Source organism: Syngnathoides biaculeatus, chromosome 9 (genome assembly GCF_019802595.1).
Source record: "Syngnathoides biaculeatus isolate LvHL_M chromosome 9, ASM1980259v1, whole genome shotgun sequence".
Taxonomy (NCBI): Eukaryota; Metazoa; Chordata; class Actinopteri; order Syngnathiformes; family Syngnathidae; genus Syngnathoides; species Syngnathoides biaculeatus.
Genome location: NC_084648.1, coordinates 17,033,673 through 17,052,847, shown reverse-complemented (window position 1 = coordinate 17,052,847; position 19,175 = coordinate 17,033,673). Strand labels below are relative to the sequence as shown.

Below are 19,175 nucleotides of genomic sequence, written 5' to 3'. Positions count from 1 at the left end.
CATCACGTAGGCACACGTTCGAGTGAAACTGGTCGCGATCTCCCCGGTGTTCATTATAGCGCGCCGTCTTGACAATTTACCCTTTGTTACTGGCTCAGTATTTAATCAGAAAATCAATAGTGCAAAAGAACACTGGGATCAATACTTGGGGGGTATATGGTGGGGGGGGGGGGCATGTTTAAGTGTTAAGGCAAATAAATTAGCAGTGAATGCGTGCCAGGTGTGTCTTTGCGACGACTGGACTTTGACTTTCATGCTAACGATACGGGCGCCGTTCTCGTTCAACGCTACATTCGCACTGGCCTTGACTGTGATTCACTGGCTACCAGTTACGCCTGTAAGTAGCCTCATTTTTATTTCTAGTGGTTCACAAAGCAAGCTTTCCAACAACTTGTATGGGTTTATACATAGTTAGCTTCCATGTTCACATTCGACAAAAAAAAAAAAAAAAAAATAGCGGCGCACGCTTCGAGCGTTAAGGCGAATAAATTAGCGGCGAGTAGCGATTCCCGCCGGGCGTGCGATTGTGACGATTGGCGGAGGCGGCATGCGCGCCGTCACGCGGCCTACGGCCGTGGCGCATCTAGCGTGGCGCTGAAGAGACGGGAAAGAAAGCGGGGTGTTGGTGCGTGAAAAAATAAAACGATGAAAATAAAAAATACGCGCAAAAAGAAGAGAATTATACTCTAGTACTTCACGTAGTGTTATTCAGTTAGTCTATGATGTTTGATTTGGAAACGTAACCAAAAAAAATTGTTTGCATTAAAACGTGAATTATCACATAGAGTGACCACGCAGACCACATAGCTTTATCCATCAATTTCCCAAGCCGCTTATCCTCACAAGGGAGCGCTGGATCCTACACGACTGACTGAAATGTTAAAGTGGACATACGGTATCTTCTCCCCGTCATGGCTGCCAAGACGCCTGCAGGACTCGCTACTGTGCAGCCATTTGTTTTGCTAATGGGCACCCGAGTGCAGATTTACACGCTCACTGAGATCTAATAGTTCAATATGAAGGTGTTTCCAAATGCATTTTTTTTTTGTTTGTTTTTTGTTCAATAAATTTAGATTTTGGATAAAAAAAAATATGCTTTTGTCTGCGTAGGGAAAGTTTTTAGCTAAAGCTAAACCTAACATTATGCCACCTGATCTATTAAAACTTCAACATTTAAGAGATGATGGGTTTTTTTGTGTGTCTTTTCTGTGAGATTTGTGAGGCCGGCTATCGCTAGCCAGAGTCCAAAGTTGTCCATCATACCTGCCCAAGAAGAAGAAGAGGAAGAAGAGGAAGAGGAAGAAGTGGAAAAGGAAGAAGAGGAAGAAGAGGAAGAGGAAGAGAAAGAGGAAGAAGCTGAAGAGGAAGAGGAAGAGGAAGAAGAGGAAGAAGAAGAAGAAGAAGAAGAAGCAGAAGCAGAAGAAGAAGTCTGAAGAACCCATGTCGGAAAAGGCACTGAACTTCTCCTGTTGTGGATTTGAAAGGGCCACTTTGACCCCCCATGCCAACGATCTTCATCAGAATTCAGCCCACAAAAGCATCGTAACTGAGCAACCGCTTCGAACAAACACGTGATGTCGGCCATTTTGCTTTTTTTTTTTCATTTTTTGAAAGGCCAAGAGTTCTTTTGATTGGCCGAACTACAGTTCAATTGAGGTGTTGTGTCGTGGTCTAAAACAAAAAACTGGATGTGCCAAAACGTTCTTCAATCAAACCACAGCAACACTGAGATTATTGTTTTGGATAATCAAGAAAAAACAAAGACCGTGTCCGAAACCTTGGTGTACTGATGGATTCCGACCCGACTTTCAACTGCCATCTCAAATCAATTCCAAAAACCATCTTTTACCATCTGAAGAACACATCCAGAGTGAAGGATGGCATCTACCAAGCAGACCAGGAGAAGCTCATCCGTGCTTTTATCTCGAGTAGACTTGACTATTGTAATGGTTTTCTGACTTGACTCCCCAAAAGGAGCATTTAACAGCTGCAGCTCTGGGTTGTGACCAGAACAAAAGAGGTCAGAGCATATAACTCCAATCCTTAAGTCTTTACTCTGGCTTCCAGTCGGCTTTAGAATAGTTTTTAAAGTTCTGGTACTGCTCTGTAAATCGATAAATTCTTTTGGTCCTTAATACATGAAAGAAATGCTTATGGAATACAAACCCAGTAGAGCTCTGATATCAACAGACTGAGGTCAAACAGTGGAGCGCAGAGTCCAAGGCAACCATGGCGAAGCAGCATTTAGTTGAGGTTGCCAACAGAGGCGACGTCAGCCCCAAGTGGGAATATTTTTAAGTCCGGGCTCAAAACCCCATTTTTTTCTCATGCTTTTTAGAAAAGTACTGCCATGGCCTCAAATGTATCATATGGGGACTTTTAAACAAGTACATAATCCAGTTATCGTTCATACAGCCTTCCTGAACTTCCAAACAAGATCTTCTTGGACCCCTTTAAATACGGAAATATTAATCTTGGACAGACAGACAACTGAAAATATTACTTTCATTATCCAAGTTTGTCATTGCTGTGGTTTTCTAGAATAGCCCTAAAATTTACCAGACGGGGACTCTTCAATAGCTAGTCCAGTTGCCCTTATGCAACGTTTGCATGAAAAAAGTGAATATGAGCCTGAATTGCCACATCGAAACATTATCCAAGTTTCTCATAAAATGGAGAGAAGTAGTTTTTATCAGGTAAGCCATGTTATATGCCATACAGGAACTGTGAAACCGCAACCATCTAGTACACCCTTGTGAACGTCCATAGTATCAAATCGCAAAACCCCTTACAGACCGAATTAGAATCCTGGACCAACATAGCGAGACAACCAAGGTTGTCATAAAGTGGACATAAGTGGTTGTCATCAGGTAGCCGCGCTGTTTGCCATACAGGGTCTCTAAAACTTGACCTAGGTAGTACACCTGTGTGAACTTCGGTAACACAAGCTCCCAAGACCCCTTAAAGCCCCAAAAACACAGGATAACCCCTAACATTATCCAAGGTTGCCATAAAGTGGTAAGATGATAGCTTTAGTAGTCTGCTAGCCTGTTGACCTTGTTTTCCGGTCATGATCAGTCCATATCGGAAGGTGCTACGTGATGGGTAGTCCTGTACAAACAAACAAACAAACCACAACAACGCAGCGTCTTGTACTCCAGCACTAAATGTAGCACACATGACCCACTAAATCATGAACATGTGTGATGATGTGACGGAATTATTCATTGTTTGCAGACATGCCGCTATTTCCGAAGAAACAAGCGCGCTCAAGTTAGCGGTGAGCGGCAGGTCTGTGAAATATTGATGCGGCGCACGCAAAGGATACATTTGATCCTCGCTTCCGGCGACAAGACGCCGCCGCCGCGAAGGTACGTCACATGAATGATACAAGGACCGGTCGTCGGCCACGCGGACGTCGCGGATGGAGTTACGGGGGAATTTCGGGCGGATTTTGTTTCGCCCGTCGCAGAGCGGAAGCATCTGCGGGCGCGACGTCAAGATACGTCTCGGTAATTTGCGGAAACGCAGTTCATATTCAGCACACGTCGGCGCTAATTAAGTTCACGGCACACTTAAAAGGTTAACGCGCGTATTGCTAACAGGTAGCAGCTACGACAAACTAAACATGACAAAGTGTTGAGAATGTTCAGGCGCCGTTTGTGTGTATTTCAATTTCAATTATCTGGCTGTGAAAAATAGTCAGGGGAAAAAATGTAATGAAATCTCATCACAAAAACAAAACAAAAAAAATATGATGACTGTGCAAATAGTACGTAGAAATGAAGCTTTTAAAAATGATATAAAGATGCAAAAAAAATGCAATTTACAAAGAGGATCATTGGAGTTCAACTTTGTCCACTTAATCTTGCAAAAATTATATTTGTAATTTTGTGAGAGAAAATGGATTGAACGATCGAAGTAGTATAAATATAGTATTAGTATAAATAAAAAGTTAACAGTGCAAAATAGCTCATATGAGTCAACCCTTGTCCACTTTAGCAATAATAATAATAATATCTAAAATCTAGAAAGTAAAATGAAATCAAATGTCGAATAAGATGTGATTTTATGATAGAATATTATTGTTACATGCAATCCGTGGCACGGCAAATGTAGACGTAAATTTTCAAAAGCAAACTCAACATCACCCATCTATCTATCTATCTATCTATCTATCTATCTATCTATCTATCTATCTATCTATCTATCTATCTATCTATCTATCTATCTATCTATCTATCTATCTATCTATCTATCTATCTATCTATCTATCTATCTATCTATCTATCTATCTATCTATCTATCTATCTATCTATCAGGAGGGGTGTCCGAAACGGATCAATGGCATTTCCATTCATTTCAATGAGCACAGGTGATTTGAGATGCCAGGATTTTGAGTTCAGCCTGTGGCCATGCAATAAATCCACGTCTTATCTCAAGGCAACGCTGTATTACGGCTCCCTCGTGGGAGGGGTCAAAATACTAGCAAGAGCTTTCAATAACCTACAGAACATTGTAAAAAATATCTGTGTGTGTGCGTGTGTGTGTGTGTGTGTGTGTGTGTGTGTGTGTGTGCATGCACGTGCCCACCAGCTGTCATCTGACCGGGGGGCTTAGTGGTGAGCTGGAAAATGCAGGAAGCAGCTCAGTGTGCTGTGAGATTTGCGCGCACACACACACACACACACACACAAACACGCATTTACACACATGCTAACACACACACACACTTGCTATTCATGCTTGTTGCTAAAACACGACACACTGTTGAAGGCAACGGGCAACAAAGTTTTTTGCCTGACGCTACACGTCAACCCTCTACGGACACAAACACACACACTCAAAATATATGTGAACTATACACAAACACACACTCTAACTATATACAGTCTACTCTTATATACAGTACAGTCCATCAACACACTATACATACATGTAGGCTTAGATATTTTTACACGTGCAAACACTATATACATGCATTATGTAGAAATACACACTCTTACAGTATACACACATGATACAATATGCAAAACATTTTAAATATACAGTGTGACCCCCTATGAGCATACAAATATTTTATGCACTCTTCCTCTCATATCCACTCACACACATATAGAGTACCTGCTAATTGCAGTTGTTTTTTTTTAAAGCTGTCCTCAAGTCTTCCTGTTATTCTTTGCACTCCTCTGTCAGCAATCTCGCAGGGAGCACCTGATCGAGGCAAATTTATAATCAGCGTCAGATCGGCTTTCGAATTTCGTGTTAGGGCCCCAGTCCTCGCTCGCTGGAACGTTCCGAAGTTTAGATAAGCGCCTGTAATCAATGCCGTCGTTATGATTCGTAACGATTACTTTGCAGCGGTCTTGAGACTGCGCTCCGACTCTTGACTCACACAACGAGACCTTCGATTCGGACTCAACCGTCTGGCAATCCTTTGCTCTGACGAGGCTCTCATTTCCATTTGATTATTGATCTTTCTATATCGGTATTACTCCCAACATAGAAATAGACACATAGACATCTAAATCAATCGATAGATTTGACACCGAGGGCAACCACGCCACAGCAGAGGAGCCTACGCAGTACATGTGTGTGTACTACTCGTCCGCAACTATCATCGTCACGCACGCCTCCGGTGGCTGGCTGGGGGTTGTGTGGGGAGGGGGGAGTGGGGGGGGGGGTCGCACGCACGGCCGGACCACCTGGCCGACCGAGCCTCACATCGTCTGAGCCTGGCGGATTAGCGGTGGCAGGTGGGCGAGTAGAAAGGCAGCGGTTGACAGTAACTAAGTACTGGGCTGCCTTGAGATACAAGACTCATTTGTTCCGTGAGCACGCTCGTAACTGAAAACTACTTCAACCCCAAATGAGGTCCATTCCGCCCCCGTTAAGTTAGTAGTTCGTCTTTTTAAAAAGGAAAAAATATCACTTGACAATAGTGTATTTTAATCAAATAGAGCGATAACAATTACGTTAAATGAAAAGAAAGAGTTTGCGGATCGTGTTTTAATCCAATGAATTCTGCTGCTTTGGCCACTCGGAGGCAGTTTGGTACAGTCACGCAGACACAAATGAAGAACGATACTTCTTCCACTACTGTGACCCTTTAACACGCTGTAATATTATTCATTTTTTTATAGAGGACAAATAAAATCTAGGTGTGTCTATTGCAATTATTTTGTTTGTTTGTGTAAAAACATCCGTTGCTTCCCAAACCTCGACTGTTGACTTTAATTTTCGGCCGATTTTTTGTGGGGTGTTTTTTTTTTTTTTTTTTTTTACCATGAAGCTAAACTCAATTCAGTTGTTTCTAATCTGAAATATGTAATTCTTTTTTTTTAATGTTTAGATTGACAGTAAACTTCAACCGTGTTCAATCCCGGCCCCGCCTGTGTGGCGTTTGCATGTTCTCCCCGTCCCTGTGTGGGTTTTTCTCCGGGCACTCGGCTTTCCTCCCACATCCCAAAAACATGCAACATTAATTGGACACCCTAAATTGCCCCAAGGTCTGATTCCGATCGCGACTGTTGTCTGTCTCCATGTGCCCTGCGATTGGCTGGCAACCAGTTCAGGCTGTACCCCGCCTCGTCCCCCTAGACAGCCAGTACACTCATGAGGATAAGCGGCAAAGAAAATGGATAGATGGATAAACTTCAACTGCAAGTGTCATTAAACAGCTCAAAGTGAAATGTTCAATATTTGTAAAACCGACGCTTATTGTTAAGCTAGTCGAGTTGCAGCCACACAGCGCTTGTAACTCAAGTTTGCGCTCGCATGTCAAAGCAAAAATAAATAAATTGATAAATAAATATCGGCCAATGAATGCTTGTACAGTACAACCTCGGTTCTTGACCACAATCCGTTCCAGAAGGCGGATTTGTTTGAAAACCGAATCGGAGGCATACAGAGGCTGCGTTATACACGAGAACAACGCGCATTGTGGGTCAGCTGGTCGGGCAGCACGCGTTATGTTATTCCCGGGTTTTGTCGCAGGCGTTCGAGTCCTGATTTTCGTTCGAAAACAGAAGTGAAATATTTGCGAAATTTTCGTTCGAAAACCGATTTGTTCGAGAATGGAGACGTTCGACAACCGAGTATTCACTATTTTTTTTTTTAAATTGAAGTTGGGTCACTCGCATGGCAAGGCACCACAGTACTTCATTACTGTACTTAGCGTGTCTTTGTGAACTGTTTGGGTCAAATCTGACATTTGACGGGAACAAAAAAAAAAAAAAAACGAAATGCCGCGCCGAGGCCTGAAAATACTCTCATCGAATCATGCCACTCTCTCTGAATTTTTGGAAACGTGGAAATGCGGCACCGAGCTTTTCCAGAACACTGATGAAGAACAGCGTGTTCCAAAAATGCAGGTTAAGATATTTTAAAAGGAGGCGCGTTTCACTCTGGAAAAAGAACAAAACAACAAGCCCACGCCAAAATGAAAAATCCGTTTGGCAGAGGCCACCGCGAGCGCACGCTTACCGCCCCGCGAGCTTCCTGCCGTGCCAACAATGTCGAGCGTGCCGGCCAACGTGGGGGGTGTCGGGATTATTGGATCTTTGCTTTTTATTTGCATTTTCCTCCCTCTCGGCTGCTCGTGTGGGAAATTCGTCCTCATCGGGTACAGCACAATTTGCATTTTTTAATACGAAATAATAATAATAAGGCCATGGAGGTGCACGAAGAACCAGTACCAAAAGCGAAAGTGGATTCAAAAACACGGCGGCCCAACAAAAGCGGGATTCGCTCCTACCGCAGATTGCGTTTTGCATTATGTTCGTTTACGTTATGACCTCATACAGTGCAGCTTGAAACACACAAAAAATGTCTTTCTATACATCCATTTTCCACGGTTCGTGCACGCCTGATACGACTATACGGTGAAAATGAATGAAAAAGAAATTCTGATTTTCAATAGGACTGTTAGGAACCAACGGTGCGGGGGCGCACCCAAATGCAGGACTTCGAGGCAGAGGTATAATGTTCACTGTAGTTTATCCCAGAAAGTGGCAGTCCGCCAAGGCGGAGGCACAGAAACGCTCGGCTAGGCGGGATCCGAAAGACATACAGCAGGGTCCGATGACTCAGGGGCAAACTAACAAACTCTTCTGGACAGGATCAAACTAACGGGCACAGAATCGCTCTAACTTACGCACAGAGGGGAGAGTCCCACAGGCAGTGAATGCAACTCATTAACGCAAGGCAACGAACTGGCAAATGCCAGTGACAAAAACTCCAACATAAATTCCCGTCTAATTACAGTCCCAATGTGAGTGGTGACAGGTGTCACCGCCCAGAGCAGTGGCCTGGCCACGCCCCTCTTGGCAGTGGCCAAGTCTTGCTCATGACAAGTATACAATATTGCAGTTCAAGACAAATTCAAGTCTCGCATAAGTTTTAGCCTCGCACAGGACAAATAATTGCAAAACTCGAGTCAAGTCACGAGACTCCAGTTCCCTGCCATTGTACAATAACGGAAAAACTACAAAACATCATGTATTTATTTCTCTCTACCTGTCATGGGAGTATTTCTATATTGTGTTTGCATCACAGCACGACAGCAAAAACCAGCCACAACATCTTGTTGTCGTGTCGACGTCGCGCAGCCTCACGTGCGACGCGTCAACAGAGTCGTGCTAAAAATAGAGCCAGCGCATTCTGGGGTTTTTTTCCTTTTTTTTTTTTAATATCCCCTCATTAAATATGCAGGAGATTAACGAGCGAGCGAGCGGAGCCCGGTCTCCCGCCGACTGACGATCTTTTGTTTGCGAGGTTCCCGTCGCCGTGACTCAACGAGTCCGCCGGGATGAATCGCTTTCCGATCAACGCGTCGTCACGTCGTTTTTTAATTGGGCCGACTGCTGTCAATTATGCTCAATTGGGACTTTTTGTCGCAGTTCCTTTAGGAGTACAATTACCAGGAGGAGGAGGAATACTGCAATCAAGTCATGTTGTAGTAAAATCACAACAACAACAACAACAAATGTACTCATCCAAGGAAGGAAAGTCTTCTTTAAGTGGAAAATGAATTCTCATTTTTGGACTACATGCTTTCTTCACTTTTCAACTATTTTTATTTCCTTGTAATTTATTGTGTTGATTTTTTTTTTTCCCATAATAGGATTTCTTTTTTGTCAGAGTAATATTTCTCGTAATATTACGACTTTATTGTCACATTAGCACTTTTTTATTCTAATTGTGGGAATTGATTCTTGGTACATTTTGAGAAATACAGAGAAAAAAAGTAATAATAATAATAATATGTATCAGATGTTAAAATATCACTATATAAAAATAGAAACAAAAATTAAAAAAAACAAGAGAATATAACAGAAATGGAAAATTCTCAAAATCAAAATATTGCAAAAACAATATCATACAAATAGACCATTGAAACATTGGATAAAATATTACAAAAGAAGAAGAAAATATTTGTAAAAGATTTTTAAAGAAAATAAGCAAAATATGTCAGAAACGTGGAAAAAAATTGAAAACAAAAAATATCTAGAATGAAAATAGAAAATGGTGACTAGAAAATGAAAATCTAAGGAAATTTTACAAAAATGTTGAACAATATTATTAAAAATTTTCAAAATAGAATGGGGACAAAACAAATATTGTATAAAGCAACACAAAAAAAGAAGAAAAGGAAAAAATAAAGAAAATATTACAAACAATGGAAAAAAAATGAAAATAGAAAATGGTAAAAGAAAATGAAAAGAGGATTTGGCAAAAATATCAAAATAAAAAACAAAATAAAAAAGTCCAAAAATATAAGACAAAACAAAAACATTTACTGCAAAAAAATGAAATTACAAGATGGAAAAATATATTATCGTAGAAAAGAAACATTTCATTAAAATAGTAGCAAAAATCCCAAAATGGTCAAAGTTGAAAATTACTTTTCCTTTATTCTAAAAGTAACGGTAATAGTAATACTATCAGTAAATAGTAGCAAAAGTAAAAATTTATGGAATGAAATTAGTTTAAAATATTCAATATTGTAACAATATGAGAACATATTAAACAAATATTAGAACATATACAACAAAGGTCTTAATAAAAATAGACCAAAAAATAAAAAAGTCAAACCTACAGAAATACCCCAAAAAATGCAATTAACATGAGGAAAGATTAAAATATTACAAATCCCCAAATGACAATATGGATTATAATAAAATATATGACAAAAGATGGAAAATATTTCAAAATTATAACAAATTGGAAAAACTCCTCTAAATACTAAAAAAATATGAGGAAAGTATAAAAAAAATGTTAAACATCTAACATTAGCAAATATAAAATAAATCTTCTTGGACTTGCAAATGTATAAAAACTCACAACCTACTGAATAATATTAATGAAAAAGACTAAAATAAGTCCAAAATAGATCAGTTAAAAAATAAATAATTATATTGGATAATAAATTCCAAAGACATACGCAAACCGATTTAAAAATAGTACACGAATATTAGACAGAAACAAATACTTGAGAAATGGTTAAGAAGAAAAAAAAAACGGCAGATGCAAACGTTGGCGTGAACGGATGTTAGTGATGTTGCGTTCCTCCAGTGTGGAAGGAAGGAAGGAAGGAAGGCACAAGCCGCCGTCTATTTTTAGCGCCGTTATGTTGTCGTCTTTCCTTTCATCACTCTTTCCTTGGGCACGTGCCTCCGTTTGTTTGCATGCATTTTGCTGGAGGTTGACGTGCGCCCAGGCGGCATAAACGTCCTCTCGTGGCTCCCAGGAGATGATGACGATGATGATGAGCATGCCGAATAGTGCGAGGGAGACATTACTTGGGTTGGTTTTTTGGTTTTGGATGGGTTTTTTTTGGGTGTGTGGGGGGGCTAACCATTCGGAACGTCAAACAAATAATGTTCAAAATATTTGGAAAAAAAAATAGATACAAAACTCTATAGAGAAAAATGCAAAAAAAAAAAAGGGTTCAAACTTGAAATATTTAAAAAATACAGAATATATCAAATAAAATAGATTATGAAGACCTTCCTTCAGAAACGAAATCAACTTTTCAAATTTGAAAACACAAAAACATTCAGAGACCCCAAATAATCTAAAATTATGATTTTAGAAATTTACATATTTGAAAAAAAGACAAACAAATTACAAGTGAATGCAAAATATTTTGCACCAAATAAACTTATATTGGAAGAAAAATGAGAAAAATATTTTTTTAAAAAGTATAAAATCGAAAACACGACAAACACGTTTTGGGGAAAACAAAACTAAAAGATGATAATAAATATTACAAAAAAATAGATTTGTAATATTAGAACCACAAAAAAGTAAAAAGAAAAAGTAAAAAAGTAGAAAATAGAAAACATGACAAACACCATTTTGTGGGGAAGACAAAACTAAAAGATGTTAATAAATATTATAAAAAATCGATTTGTAATATAAGAACCACAAAAAGTAAAAAAAGAAGTAAAAAAAATAGAAAACATGACAAACACGTTTTGGGGAAAACAAAACTAAAAGATGATAATATTACAAAAAATAGATTTGTAATATTAGAACCACACAAAAGTAAAAAAAAAACTCACACGTAGAAAAACACTATGGTGACAGCCAACAAATAAAAAACTAAAAGATGATAATAAATATTACAAAAAATTGATTTGTAATATAAGAACCACAAAAAAATAAAAAAAGAAGTACAAAAAAAAATAGAAAATAGAAAACATGACAAACACGTTTTGGGGAAAACAAAACAAAAAGATGATAATAAATATTACAAAAAATAGATTTGTAATATTAGAACCACACAAAAGTAAAAAAAAAACTCACACGTAGAAAAACACTATGGTGACAGCCAACAAATAAAAAACTAAAAGATGATAATAAATATTACAAAAAATTGATTTGTAATACAAGAACCACAAAAAAATAAAAAAAGAAGTACAAAAAAAAATAGAAAATAGAAAACATGACAAACACGTTTTGGGGAAAACAAAACAAAAAGATGATAATAAATATTACAAAAAATAGATTTGTAATATTAGAACCACACAAAAGTAAAAAAAAAAAAACCTCACCCATAGAAAAACACTAAGGTGACAGCCGACAAATACAAATGTATTTGAATATTCTAGATAAATTTAATAAAGTAGTAATAATAATCCATCCATCCATATTCTGAGCTGCATATCCTCACAAGGAGCCTATCCCAACTACTTTTTGGCAGGAAGCGGGAGTAAGAATAATTATGACTCCAAATACTAAATGTTATCAAGGAATTGTTGCTGAGCAGATATGAGATGATATGTAATTCCAAAGAATACAATAGCACACTTTCTGTCCATGTGTGCTGTTATGTTACATGATTATTATTATTTTTTTTAATCATTTCACTCAAAGAACGTCATTAAGATGAAAAGAAAACCTGCGAGTCGAGTTACTGCTCAGTTGCGCCCCCTCCGTATTTACCTTGGACTCTACTCACGCGGAATGCAAATAAATGCGTGCTTTGCATGAATGTTATTATTGAATTTTCTTTTTTTTAATTGAGCAGGTGTAGAAGCGGAGGACATGCGGAGGGGACATATGTCCCGGCACGCCACACTTGATGAAGTCCATATGGAACGCTGGTTGGTGTCTGGAGGAAATCAAGCGGGCTGCCAAATACTCAAGCTGCTTCAAAGTCACTCTCGCCGCTCGCGTTCTCTCATCCCCCGCAAATACCACAAAATGCACAAAAGTCGATTAACTTTTCACAGTCGAACGCTACGCCGGCTCCAAAGTGTTTTTTCGTCTTTCATTTAAAAATGCGACCCGTGATCTAAGTTCAAGATGACATGCGGTAGTTATAATTAAGTGTTAAACGGGGTAGGCTCCAGCACTCCCGCGACCCTTGTGAGGATGAGCAGCTATGACGATTGATGGATGGACTGATTCGAAATAATTTAAGAAAATATTCAAACAGTTATAGAGTGATAATATAAAAACATTGATATACTTAGAATTTTAAAAAAAATCATTTAAAGTTACACATTAGTTTACAAAAAATATTGAATATTATAGAATAAATAAATATTATAAAAATACACTTAATGGAGAATAATACAATCTATTGTATTACAGAGATGTAAAATAATTGTAAAATATTTGAGCTACAGTGAAGAAAATAAGTATTTGAACACCCTGCTATCAGCTAGGATTCTGGCCCTCAAAGACCTGTTAGTCCGCCTTTAAAGGTCCACCTCCACTCCATGTATTATCCAGAATCAGATGCACCTGTGTGAGGTCGCTAGCTGCATAAAGACACTTGTCCACTCCGTACAATAAGTAAGACTCAAACTTATAACATGGCCAAGACCAAAGAGCTGTCCACGAGCCCGAAATGGAACTTTTTGGTCATAATTCCACTAACCGTGCTTGGAGGAAGACGAATGATGAGTTCTATCCCAAGAACACCGTCCCTACTGTGAAGCATGGGGGTGTTTTTTTTTTTTTTTTGCAGATGGGAGAGGATGACCGCCGCCATGTATGGTGAGATTTTGGGGAACAACCTCTTTCTCTCAGTCAGAGCATTGAAGATGGGTCGTGGTTGGAACTTTCAACATGACAATGACCCGAAGCACACAGCCAGGAAAACTAAGGAGGGGGTCCGTGAGAAGCATATCAAGGTTCTGGCGTGGCCAGTCTCTACACCTCAACCCAATAAAAAATATTTGGAGGGAGCTGAAACTCCGTGTTTCTCAGCGACAGCCCAGAAACCTGTCTGATCTAGAGAAGATCTGTGTGGAGGAGTGGGGCCAAAATCCCTCCCGCAGTGTGCGCAAACCTGGTGAACAACTACAGGAAACGTTTGACCTCCGTCATTGCAAACCAAAGCTACTGTACCAAATACTAACATTTGGTTTTCTCAGGTGTTCAAATACTTATTTGCAACTGGATAACAAAAATAAATCTTTTTTTTTTTTAGATTTTTAGATGATTTCTCTGACAGTGGACCTGCACCTACGATGAAAATTTCAGACCCCTCCATGATTTCTAAGTGGGAGAACTTGCAATACAGCAGGGTGTTCAAATACTTTTTTTCTTCTTTGTACATATAAATGATATAAAGACAAAATATACATATTGGCAGCAAACCCATTTTTTTTAAATTTCATTGTATTTATTTACATTTTCTAAACTTCAAATATTGTTTGTAAAACGGAAAATGAAATTGTTTTGAGGCGACAGTTTGACCTTGGAATGGATTAATGCAAATTCCTTTGCAAGCAAAGCAAAACAAAACAAAATCTGAACACACACACACGCAAAGACTGGGATGCGACCCACAAAACCTTCCGTGCGTGCCTGTACTAAAAATAGAACGTGACATGAAATATGAGTCCTTTTGTTGTGTAAATAATACAACCACCACGGAAACGCAACTCGTACTTATTACATATTCATACATTTGGCTTATTATTATTATTATTATTTGCACGAACATTGTTCAGGCTGCAGAAATATGTGAATGAATTTTTTTTTTTTTTTTTTTCAACCTTGCTCGGAATGACAACAAGTTGCTTGCTTTAAAGATTACTGCCCCCAAAGGGCTTAAGCAGTTCATCCATCCATCCATTTTCTGAGCCGCTTATCCTCAACAAGGGTCGCGGGGAGTGCCGGAGCCTATCCCAGCCAGCTGTCAACGGCAGGAGGCGGGGCACACCCTGAACTGGTTGCCAGCCAATCGCAGGCCACACGGAGACAGACAACAGTCCCACTCACAATCACACCGATGGTCAATTTAGAGTGTCCAATTCATGTTGCGTTTTTTGGGATGTGGGAGGAAACTGGAGTGCCAGGAGGAAACCCACGCAGGCACTGGGGGAACATGCAAACTTTGCACAGGCGGGGCCGGGAATTGAACCCTGGTCCTCAGTACTGTGAGGCCAACGATCAAACCAGTTTCTCCACAACGTATTGTATATACAATATAAAGTGGAATCTCGGAGTTCCAACATAATTCGCTCGAGTGAAAGTGGTCAAATTCCGATTTGTTCAACTTGGGAAACATTTTTTTCCATCGGAAGTAATATAAATTACTTTAATCCGTTCCCAACCGTGAAATAGCAAATTCCCATTGTAATCCCTATTCATGTACAAACATGTATTTATGCAACAAAAATTGCATACATTTAAAGCATCTTAAATGTGTATCATTTACCTTTTGGGTCGCGGTGCGTTGGCATCAGTGGTTGGAAGGAGGAAGTGTGACGCCTCTCGAGTCACCCTCCATAATTTGACTGCAGAATTCTCCATTTCTTCTATATTTTCTTTTGATCAAGTATGGCTGAATAAATCTTGCCTCCATTTTTCGGCATTATGACTCGTGCGAGTGAGAATCTGCCTGACTTGGTGGCTCATCACGCAGCTTTCCTTACCCCAAAAAAAAAATAAGTTTATATCCAGCAATAAAAATCAACATTCTGTACCATCCCCGTATGCCAGAATCTTTCCATCTTTAAAAAAAAAAAAAAAAGTATTTTTCAGAAAATTAAAACGCACTTTCTTGCTTGAGTTAACAAACGTTACTTTGTTCCGGTCACGACTATCTTACATTGGTATCGCATACCCCAAATCGTGTCCAATTGCTAATTTTATACGCTCAAGTAAAAAAAAAAAAAATACACCATCGTGTCATTGATTTCAACGTTATTATACGTCTCCGCCGCCAGTTGTCCACGGCAATCTGGCATCAGCCGCCCCCACCCACCCCCCAACCCCATTCGCAGAAAAAAAATAAAAAGCCTTTAATACTTCCCAAAAGCAACCGACTGCGGTTACATCATCTTCCCAAACTCTTTTCCGAAGCTCTCAGCCGCGAGTGATGCAATAAATTAAACAGTGAGCTAACTAAGCCGTTTAATAGAAGAAAATCAATCTGCACGGATTTAACAATGCGGTCGACGCCGAATCATGACGCCGAGGCGCTTTCGGCAGAACGGCCTGACTCGACACCGTCTAACCCAACTATTCCGTTGGCATTGTCTCAAAATATTCAGACTCTCATTCTCGACGCGGAATTTTGAGCACAAGTAAGAAAATCATAATCATATTCCTATTTGTGGTAAAAAAAAAAAAAAAAAAAGTGGCGCAACTAACCAATAAAACAAGACGAGACGAGACAGGACAGGACAGGATGTAGGAAATGAGCAAGGCAGTGCTGCTACTAACGAGTAGAAAACAGAATCGCTGTTAGTAAACACCTCGACTCTCTAACTTTAAAAACCAAAGACCAAGTCCGAAACCTTGGTGTTCTGATTGATTCCGACCCGACTTTATCAACAATCATATCAAATCGATCACAAAAACTGCCTTCTACCATCTGAAAAACATATCTAGAGTCAAGTCTTGTATGTGTAAAGCAGACCAGGAAATGCTTGTATCTCAAGTAGACTTGACTATTGTAATGGTCTTCTGACTGGAGTCCTCGCACTGACTTCCAGTCGGCTTTAGAATAGATTTTTAAAGTTCTGCTACTGGTCTATAAATCACTAAATGATTTCGGTCCTGAATACATGAAAGAAACGCTTGCGGAATGCAAACCCAGTAGAGCTCTGAGATCGACCGACTCGGGTCAAATAGTGGAGCGCAGAGTCCGAAGCAAACATAGCGGAGCAGCATTTAGTGAGCTCGTCAAGCAAGGTGACGCTACTGACCAACTAGGACTCGGGTGGGAGGGGGGGATCTCCGGCCCAATCAAGGCGGGGCCCTAAAGGCATGCGGGGGGTGTTGACCCCAGGGATGACCAGACCGGAAACCAGCAAAAGATGTTCCATCATCCGGCCCGGCACCTGCCAGTCCCACCCCAAGGCGACCGTGAATTCGGTATGAGTTTGCCCAGTGTGCGGAATCTGCACAGTGTGACTAATACAAATGTGCAGTATGTGTGAAGTAGGAGCCTCGGATCCTGCGGGTCGGGCTGGCAGACCACAGAAAAAAAAGGGGAGGGGGATGTGGGGGATGTGGGGGGGGGGGGGAGGCGACCCGCTCCCGGATGATAACATGGACACAACCAGACCCAAGAGGAGGAGGGGGGAAACAGGCCCAGCATCCCCACAACGGTCACAACGCAGAACGCGGTAAAAGTGCTCGGTTCTAAAATGAGAAGATACAAATTTGGTCACATTTCATTTCTGTATGACATTTTTTTTGCCTGGCAAAACGGAATCAAACGTCACCAATGAAAGGTGACCCACATTTTTCATTTGCTTATAATATTTGGCAGCGATATTTTCAAGTATTATACTCTTGCTAAGATTTATGTTGCTAGCTTGTTTATCTTTCTCGTTTAACAGTTTTGTTTTTTTAAAAAATCGCTACAATTACAAATATTGGTTGAGCATGTGGCGCAGCTGGAAAGCGTTGGCCTCGCAGTTCTGAGGTCCCGGGTTCAATCCCAGATCCGCCTGTGTGGAGTTTGCATTGTCTCCCCGTGCCTGGGTGGGTTTCCTCCCACATCCCAAAAACATGCTACATTAGTAGGACACTCTAAATTGCCCATAGGTGTGATATTGAGTTGGAATGGTTGTTTGTCTCTTATGTGGCCTGCGATTGGCTAGCAACCAGTTCAGGGTGTACCCCGCCTCCCGCCCGATGACAGCTGGGATTGGCTCCGGCAATCCCGCGACCCTCGTGAGGATAAGCGACTAAGAAAATGGCAAGAAGGGTTGAGCATGTTTATTTGGAGGATCCAGACCTTTGAAATCAGCACAAAAAGTTACTGTAGTACGAGTACTGTACGCATAGAAATAAGCGTCTGGAGCGTTTTCAGTACAATGAGTGCATATGTTGGCTTTTGAATGGCCCACTTCATGCGTACTATTTTGCGTAACTTGTGACCTTTTGAGTACTTTGAACTGGATTAGCTGTAAATGACTATTTTATGCCAGTGAAATCGTGTTTTGCGCCCCATAATTGTCAAAAGAGCGTTTTTGTATTTTGCAATAGCTAAGTGAATTTCCCTGCTAAAAACTTTCTACAGAACATTTCAAAAGCATTAATTTCTAAAGAACTGTAGAACTTTAGAAATTCTTTTGTTCTGTAGAATTTCTATAGAAAATCACAGCCAAGTTCTATAGAACAAGTTGTTCTTTCCAAATTCTATATAATTCTATAGACTTCTATAGAAATAGAAAATTTTTAGCAGGGTTAATAAGTACTGTACTTCAGATTTATTTGTATATTTTTTTGAAGAGGTAGTAGTTCGATTTTCTGAACAAAAACAGCTAGCTGTAAACCATTCATGTGTGTTAAGAATCTTTTTTAGGATTTTTGTTTTTACAGTCTGTACCGTAATTCCCGGCCTGGTTATAAGCCTCACCCAGTACATATGTAAAGGAAATACCATTTGGTACATACATAAGGCCGCAGCCGTGTAAAAGCCGCAAGTGCCCACATTGAAACTGACATTGAAACGCGATATATTTACAAAGAAAGACGGTACACAGAGAGTTTAACACTAGCCCCACCCACTAGCGCTAACGCGAGTGCCGCCACGCGGGCTAATGCCAAAGCTAGTGCCGCTGTGCTAACTCTAACACCAGCGCCACGCTAACAGGGCCGATTAAAAAAAGAAACATACTGGTAAAAATCACAGAGTCACGGCAGTAAAGTGCTAGCGCGGCGCTAACAGGCCCTGGTCTGGTAAAAGTCACTTCCCCGGCACATATATTCCACCGGTCTCACTTTGGCCTTTTCCGCTCGAGCACCCCCTTGCGGCCATTACAAAAATAAATAACCCGGATCGCCGCATAAACCGCAAGGCATGTGAAAAAAGTCGCGGCGTATAGGTCAGAAATTACGATATATAATACTTGAAGTTGGACTACATGAAGTCTTGCTAGAAGATTTAAAACGGCAACTTCCCCTCGAAGACATACTTGCTACGCGTCGTAAATATTTCACATGGCCACAGTTTGACCTATTGACTTTTTCTATTTTCAATATTTCCTACAGATAAAATGAAAAATGTCGTGAGTCTTGACTGTATTTCACTGTAGATACAAAAATGAATGTGGCAGGTCATGAAAACATGACTGGCTGCTGCCACTTCTTTTTATTAAAATTTTTTGAACATTACTTTTTCGGCACAAAGGCCAAGACAATGAAAATCCCTCCACACCCCGTTAGAGACGTCGAAATAAAAGGTCATT

The 19,175-nt window shown here is 40.1% G+C and overlaps 1 long non-coding RNA gene across 1 annotated transcript; it reads left to right on the top strand.

Moving 5' to 3' along the window:
• The first annotated feature begins 232 nt into the window (after positions 1-232).
• Positions 233-9,126, top strand: LOC133505652 (uncharacterized). The gene is made up of 3 exons (XR_009796311.1): positions 233-337; positions 3,238-3,371; positions 8,901-9,126. It is a non-coding gene; the product is annotated as an uncharacterized LOC133505652 (long non-coding RNA).
• The last annotated feature ends 10,049 nt before the right edge of the window (positions 9,127-19,175 follow it).